The sequence below is a fragment of the Microcaecilia unicolor genome, chromosome 8 (genome assembly GCF_901765095.1).
Source record: "Microcaecilia unicolor chromosome 8, aMicUni1.1, whole genome shotgun sequence".
Taxonomy (NCBI): domain Eukaryota; kingdom Metazoa; phylum Chordata; class Amphibia; order Gymnophiona; family Siphonopidae; genus Microcaecilia; species Microcaecilia unicolor.
This window is the reverse complement of record NC_044038.1, coordinates 147,734,069-147,742,876: the sequence shown is the minus strand read 5'-3', so window position 1 is coordinate 147,742,876 and position 8,808 is coordinate 147,734,069.

Genomic DNA, 8,808 nt, shown 5'->3' with positions numbered 1-8,808 from the left:
GCTTGCTCCTACTTTCTCAGCCCACAGTTTGCAGTTCTGTTACCTGGTTACAGTATAGTACTAGCAATCACTGTTCCCTCTAAGCTGAGTGGGAGTCCTCCAACTGCATTGCTGCCAATGGGGGGCGACACTTCAATATTGTGTTTTCAATCACTAGGGACAGGCAGGTTTTCTGGAGTCCTGCAGAACTTCCATGTCCCTCATTTTTCAAAATGTAATAGTGAAACAGTGCCTCCCACTGGCAGGACTGTAAGTGGAGGACTCCTGTTCAGCTTAAACTGAACAGTGCTAGCAATTGCTCCAAGCAGACACTCTTTCTTTCTCTCTCAAGACCAACTGAGCATGCCTAGATCACTCTTGCCTATATTACTAGCTGTTCCTCATCAGGGTTCACTGGGACATACTGAAGTATATGAAATAAGTACTGCCCTAGGATTATTTGAAAATATAAACCTTATTAACTTGTTTCACACCAGTTTTGAAGAAAGGCTGAACAGTTGATTGCTCTTGAGCATGGAGGTAACTATCATCAGATATATCTTTTTGAGACTGGGCAAGCATAACAGCAAACAAAATTTTAAGTATAGTTGTACCACAGACTTGTATAGAGGCATTATGACATTCTCTATTTTATCTGGTTTTTCCTCTATAATTCCTAACATTGTATTTGATTTCTGCCTGCTGTTTTGCTTTAAGTTGAAATTTCAATGTATTGTTCACAATGACTCCAAGGTCCTCCTGCTGAATAGTAGTTCTTAATATGGAAACCAGCATTGTGCATTAATAACTGGAAACATTTTTCACACTGTGTATCTCTTTGTACTTGTCCCCATTAAATTTCGTAGGTCAGTTAGAAGCCATCTTTCCCAGACTTGCAGCACCTCCTTCATAACCTATGCTTGTTTTTTTTTAACCTACTTTGAATAATTTTTGGTCCTCTGCAAATATTACTCTCTTATAACCATGTTTTCAGATCATTAATGGATGTTAAACATCAGTTCTAGTATAGATAACTGTAACTTCCAATATTCATCTCTACCTGCTTGGAAAATTGACCATTTAGAGGGGAAGTTACCAGTGTGGGCTACCATTATGATGGGTTATTTCATCAGAAATCATGCTATTTTACCACGTTGTCCCATTTTATTCAATGAGGCTCTGTGCTAAAATAGTACAACCTGTAGTAAAATAACCTGTCTTATTGGTAGCCCATAGTAACATATTAAATATTGACAGATAAAGACTTGCATAGTCCATCCAGTCTGCCCAACAAGATGACCAGAGTTGAATCTGGTACTCTGCACACAGGGGCGGCCCGACCATTAGGTCACCTGAGGCGGGGGCCTCAGGTGGCACTCTTCAGGAGTGGCATCTCCCCTTCACAGCATTACCCGGCAGTGGCAGTGATTCCCATATGCTGCCCTGCTGACGGCACCCAGCATCTCTCCTTTACGGCCTTACCCAGCAGCGGCAGCGATTCCCATACGCTGCCCTGCTGCTGACACCCGCCTCTTCCCTTTACTGTGACCGCCTGTCTAATGATGCAACTTCCTTTTTCGTCAGCGGCTCAGGCAACCGCAGTAAAGGGAAGAGGCGGGTGCCAGCAGCAGGGCAATGCCGCGAACAGGCTGGAGATGGGAAGGGGGCAGCATCTTGGCCTGGGGGGGGCAGCATCTCGGCCTGGGGAGTGACATCCTAGCTCCACCTCATGTGTAGGGTTACCATTTTTTTGTGCTTAAAAAAAAGAGGACACTTGCCCCACCCGTGCCCCGCCCCATTTCACGCCATATCCCCGCCCCTTTCCACATCTCACCCCGCCCCTTTCCACACCTTGCTCCGCCCCTTTCCACATCTCACCCCGCCCCTTGTCGCACCTTGCCCCGCTCCCGTCGCATTTTCCCCTCCCCCTGGTCACCCCCTCACCTCACCTCCCCTCCCCCCAGCCCCGTCACCACCTCTCCCCTTACGATCTTCCCTGGTGGTCTAGTGACTTCGGGGCAGGAAAGAGCCCCCTCTTTCCTGCCCGGCGTGCTGCTCTGCATTCTGTATGCTGCCTGTGATGGTCTCGGCAAGATTCAAAATGGCCACCGAGAATTGAAGCGGCCTCAAGACTTCAATTCTCGGCGGCCATTTTGAATCTCGCCGAGACCATCACAGGCAGCATACAGGATGCAGAGCAGCGTGCCGGGCAGGAAAGAGGGGGCTCTTTCCTGCCCCAAAGTCACTAGACCACCAGGGAAGATCGTGAGTAAGGGGAGGGGAGGTCTGCCGCCTGCACACACGCACGTCAGCGTCAGCCCGCCCATTTGTCCAGAAATCCGGACAAATGGGCAGGCTGGCCAAAACCCGTCCGGACGCCCGGACATGTCCTCAAAAAGAGAACATGTCCGGGTAAATCCGGACGTATGGTAGCCCTACTCATGCGGCATCTTGCCTTGGACCGGCCCTGTCTGCACAGGTTCCACTTCTTCATAGTTAAACACTGGTATACTTAATCGCTTACGCCTCCTGCCAATTGTGGGGCACTGACTTAGAAGTCTTCCCTTCTAAATGTCACTCTTTTTCCTATCCTCTAACTAGTTACCAATCCACAACAGGACATTAAAATGCTTTTCAATGTTCTCAGTAAGAACCTTTTGAAACGCGTCTGAAAATTCAAACATATTTTATCAACCTGAACTGGCCCACATATTTAGTGTCTATGGTTTTGCACGTGGACCCACTTCTAAGCCCCTACTGACTTATGCAAATAAGACCCTGCATTGTGCACGTGGCATTCTTTTGTCTCCCTCTCAGATCACCTCTGTTTTCAACCAGTTTACTCTTATCTATTGTAAAACTTCTGGGGTAGCCGCTGTATCTTTAGAAGTGGCGCTGTCCTCCTCCCAGGGCCTGTTTCCTCTCACAAACACATAGAGCCATTTAGAAACTCCTCAAAGGTTCAAATAAGGATTCCCTGGGAGTTACTTTCACTCATCAGGGTTTTAATGTCCAAAAGCAAGAAGTCCCCCAAATAATTATCTGAGGAAATTACTGGGCTTTTCCAGTTATAAGCCCAGGAGTGAGCTTCCCTGTAGGGAGAGCCTTTAAGCAACTGACAGTAGTTCACACGGAGTCCTTTCCCTTCCCCATCAGTTCAGCAAAAATATTAGTAGACAATCACTTAAATCCTCTGCCCAGACCAGTAACCCTTCAACAACCTGGGCTACCAGATCACCTCCCACAACACAGCAAATATTCACCTGTGTCCTCCTTCTCTACCTTTACTGGGCTAGCGTTCTCCCTACACTCCTCCTCAGGAACTCCGCTCACTGGGTAAATCTCTCTTATCTGTACCCTTCTCCTCCACCGCTAACTCCAGACTCCGTTCCTTTTATCTTGCTGTACCATATGTCTGGAATAGACTTCCTGAGCCGGTACATCAAGCTCCATCTCTGGTCGTCTTCAAATCTAAGCTAAAAGCCCACCTTTTTGATGCTGCTTTTAACTCCTAACCCTTTTTCACTTGTTCAGAACCATTATTTTATCATCCTCACTTTAATATTACCTTATCTCTTATTTGTAAGCGCGGTCGAGCAGGGACTGTCTCTTCATGTTCAAATGTACAGCGCTGTGTACGTTTAGTAGCGCTATAGAAATGATAAGTAGTAGTAGTAGTAGTAAGTAGTTTATAGTCTCCCAATTCATCTACATTTCTTTGAAGGGGTGAACAAACATGTGGATAAAGGTGAGCTGGTTGATATTGTGTATCTGGATTTTCAGAAGGCGTTTCACAAAGTACCTCATGAAAGACTCCAGAGGAAATTGGAGAGTCATGGGATAGGAGGTAGTGTTCTATTGTGGATTAAAAACTGGTTAAAAGATAGAAAACAGAGAGTAGGGTTAAATGGTCAGTATTCTCAATGGAGAAGGGTAGTTAGTGGGGTTCCCCAGGGGTCTGTGCTGGGACCACTGCTTTTTAACATATTTATAAATGACCTAGAGCTGTGAGTAACTAGTGAGGTAATTAAATTTGCTGATGACACAAAGTTATTCAACGTCGTTAAATCGCGGGAGGATTGTGAAAAATTACAAGAGGACCTTACGAGACTGGGAGACTGGGCATCTAAATGGCAGATGACGTTTAATGTTAACAAGTGCAAAGTGATGCATGTGGGAAAGAGGAACCCAAATTATAGCTACGTCATGCAAAGTTCCACGTTAGGAGTCACGGACCAAGAAAGGGATCTAGGTGTCGTCGTTGATGATACATTGAAACCTTCTGCTCAGTGTGCTGCTGCAGCTAAAAAAGCAAATAGAATGTTAGGTATTATTAGGAAAGGAATGAAAAACAAAAATGAGGATGTTATAATGCCTTTGTATCACTCCATGGTGTGACCACACCTCGAATATTGTGTTCAATTCTAGTTGCCACATCTCAAAAAAGATATAGTGGAATTAGAAAAGGTACAGAGAAGGGCGACAAAAATGATAAAGGGGGATGGGGCGACTTCCCTATGAGGAAAGGATAAAGCAGCTAGGGCTCTTCAGCTTGGAGAAAAGGTGGCTGAGGGGAGATATGATAGAGGTCTATAAAATAATGAATGGAGTTGAACGGGTAGATGTGAAGCGTCTGTTCATGCTTTCCAAAAATACTAGAACTAGGGAGCTTGCGATGAAGCTACAAAGTAGTAAATTTAAAACGAATCAGAGAAAATGTTTCTTCACTCAACGTGTAATTAAACTCTGGAATTCGTTACCAGAGAATGTGGTAAAGGCGGTTAGCTTAGCGGAGTTTAAAAAAGGTTTGGACGGCTTCCTAAAAGTCCATAGACCATTATTAAATGGACTTGGAGAATATCCACTATTTCTGGGATAAGCAGTATAAAATATTTTGTACTTTTTTGGGATCTTGCCAGGTATTTGTGACCTGGATTGGCCACTGTTGGAAACAGGATACTGGGCTTGATGGACCTTTGGTCTTTCCCAGTATGGTAATACTTATGTGCTTATGTACTTGGGTAGCAGTCTCATCTGAGGGTTCCAGATACCTCTTTTTCCTCTTCTAGATAGTCCATGGGCTCTGCCGCTTCACAGCCTTCTGCCTGGGCTTCCAGTTCTTTGACAACCCTCAGGAATTCCTCCCTTTGCTCAGCACACCAGGGAGGAATCACATGTTGACTTCTCAGCCAGGGATGCTGAGCTTCATCTCTCCCACTCCCTCTAGAGGCCGCTGGAGAAATGGGCAGACCTCTTCTTGTGCTGCTTTCTTCCCTTTCTTTACTGGAGTTCCATTCCGGGTCTTTGCGACTACCTTTCTGTTTCTCAAGGGGTTCTGGCTATTGTAGTCTTGGGGAAGTTTTCCTCCTAATGGATTCTCCTCACACTATCTACTTATTTACATCTTCAAAATATTAGTAAGCTGCAGTTCTTCAATTTATACTTCTTTTCTCCATTAAATCAAGTTTCTCCCTAAGCCTAGTGATTCTCTTCTTAACCATCATTTCATTTCATTTCTATTTTGTTTGGCATCAATGTCTGGCTCACTGGGTTATAGTTTCCCAGATCACTTTTGAAGAGCCTTTCACAAAATTAGTACTAAATCAGCTCCCCTCTACTTCTCAAGTATAGTGACAGATTTTAATGATAGTATACAGATTATTTATTTATTTATGACATTTATATCCCACATTATCCCCTACAAATTTGAGTTCAATGCGACTAACAAGTAAGAAAAATCGATACAAGTGTAACATAAAAATTCACAAAAACAATGCAATTCAGGAAAAAGGAAGAAGATTAAGAACCGCAAAACCACAACTCCAGAAAAAGGGGCAAGTAGGAGAGAAAGGAAACAGGGAGGAAGCATAAAGAGAATCTTCAAATGAGAGAAAATTGTGGCTCAAAATCTATTATCAGGAATTTTTTTAAAAAGGAGAGATTTCATAAGTTTGCGGAACAATAAGTAATCTTGCTGAGATCGAATAACATCTGGTAAGGAGTTCCATCACCGAACACCCTGATAAGCAAAACTAGCAGAATGGATTGGCTTGTGGCACTTTCTTACAACTTGGGAGTTCAGTGCTAACCACAATATTCAGTGCCACTTACCTGGTTAAATTCCACTGAATATTAGCGGCAAGCCCCAACCAACCGATTTAATCAGCCAGTGGCCGGCTAAATCATTTTGATTATCAGGCCCATATTTTTTTAAAATACCACAGCTGGTGTTTAAAATAATACAATCACGGCCTCTGTTGAAAATTGAGTCATCCATTGTTGACCAAATAACTTTGGCTGCTTAGTGATTTAAATGGCCAAAGTTATCCATTCAGGTGGTCCCGATGCTTTTTTTTTTAAAGCACTTCTTTGGTCAGTGCTGACCAGAGGAAATCCAAATGCTAAAAAATATTTTTATCATGTTTTACTAGTAAAATAGGCCCGTTTCTGACACAAATGAAACGGGCGCTAGCAAGGTTTTCCTCGGCGTGTGTATGTTTGAGAGAGAGTGTGTGAGAGAGAAAGTGTGTTTGAGAGATGGAGTGTGTGTGTGAGTGAGTGAGAGAGAGACAGAGAGTGTGTGTTTGTGTCAGAGAGAGAGAGAGTGTATGTGAGAGACAGAGTGAGTGTGTGGGGGGGCTCTCAGTTCCATGACCCCCTCCTTCCCTCCCTCCCTCTCCTCCCCAGCGTGTTCCATGCCCCCCTTTCCTCGGAGTGTGTATGTTTGAGAGAGAGTGTGTGGGTGAGGGATGGAGTGTGTATGTGAGAGAGAATGAGTGAGAGAGACAGACAGACAGACAGTGTGTGTGTTTGTGTCAGAGAGAGTGTGTGTGAGAGACAGAATGTGTGTGTGTGTGTGAGAGAGAGAGAGAGAAAGTGAAGCCTTCAAGCCTGGAAGCATTCATGCGCTCTGTAAGGCTCCATCTCTTTTGACGATGCGTAGTTCCGGAACGTTGCTGGAATGCTTCAAGGCTTCACTTTCTCGGCTTCAGAATGTTGGCGGTGTGTTTTATTATATAGGATATGCAAGCATTGCTGGGGCTATACATGGGAGAGGTTTAGGTGACTTTAGTCAGTGTTACTCCATAGTAAATAGCAAGAATCAATGACCTTGAAATAGGATGATCACTTTAAACTGTCTGCACAATGTTTAAATTGTAGCCTCAGAATTAGAGAGAGAGAGAGAGAGAGAGAGAGAGAGAGAGAGAGAGGCAGATGTCCACATTCCCTCTATAATCAGAACAGCTTGTTTTTCTGATAAGTTATTTTTTATTTTCATCTTCACATCTTGGCCTAGTCTATTTCTGCAAATGCAATTGCTTCCAGTCTAGCCTCCTGGAACAGACTGATGGGAGGGAATGAGCTGTGATTGATTGCACAATGATTGTGGGGAGTGATTTCACCTGATGATACTCTATGACCATCTGAAAGAAGCTCTGATTTCAAGTCATTTCCACCCGTTCCTTATCCTCACTCAATCATACCGGTTCCATTGCAATCCAAAGTACAGAAGTTTGAGATAATTCATCCTTGCTGCATGTGATGTGGATAGTTTACACATAAATACAGTAGTGCAAAATGAATGTTAAAATAAAATTGATGGACATATGATGAAGAAATGACTGGTTTGGAGAGAAAAGCAACAGATGAGGAAATGACAATATTCTAGGTAAGACTCCTCAGGAAGGAATTCATATGCCCAGAAAAAGCATTTATTTAAAATTAATGGAATCAATATTCAGTGGTGGAGGCAGGCCATAATAAACACCAGCACTGATGCTAAAATATTTAATTTGTAGTCACCATGCTGGTGCTATATATTTAGTTTGGGCATGCTATTTAGACCAAACATGGCATCCCACTGCACACAGAATGTAGAAATTAGAATTGAGATGTCCAGGTCAGGACATGCTCTGATACAATTGTATTTCAGAAACACAGAGAGGCAGTGATTTACAAATGCTCCATCACGGATTTTTAGCAAGAGCTCTTTAGTATTCTCACCCAACTTACTTCTCAAGACTCAGAGACAAATTTATCAGCAATGCCCTCAGCCAATTCTTTGGCCAATGACTTCTTTTCTAAAGTTGAATGGCTTAGAAACTCTCTTTCATCAACATCTTCTTCAGAGATTTTCTCCTCAACTTCCACATGGCATACTTTTTCTTTTCCTGACCTCTCTGTTCTTCTACCTTTGGTTCTTCGTTCTATGAGAATTACTACTTTTTTTTTTCTCAACCCAATTCCTTCTTCATGGTTAAAATTCTCAGTACACGGTCTTTTCCTTTTGATATTACATATGGTCAAACAAAGTCTTACTATTGCTCTAGTGCCATCCTTCTTGAAGAAAGCAGTAATACGCCCCATCCTGAAAAAGGCTCCTCTAGATCCTTCACTTTCTGAAAATTATTGACCAGTTTCCAACCTTTGTTTCTTCTCAAAATTAGTAGAAAAGATAGGCTTTAATCAGCTCCTTTCACATGTAGAGCAATCTTCAGTTTTAAACTTTCGACAGTCCAGAGTTCATTCACATTATAGTACTGAAACTACCATTGGTGCATTCTTGAGTGAAATCTATTCCATACTAGATTCTGGTGATATAGTTCTTGTGGTTTCACTCGACTTATCTGCAGCTTTTGATTTAGTTGATCACTCTTTCTTATTGTTGCAACTTTGTGAAATTGGGCTAACTGGAACTGTTTTGGACCAATCTTTCTCTGTTCACATTCCGTTTCAGTCTCTATGTCTCAACAAATCTAGTGGAATTCCAGAAGGCTTCATTCTCTCGCCTTTACTATTTAATATCTTTTTGAGTCCTTTAGTGATTAT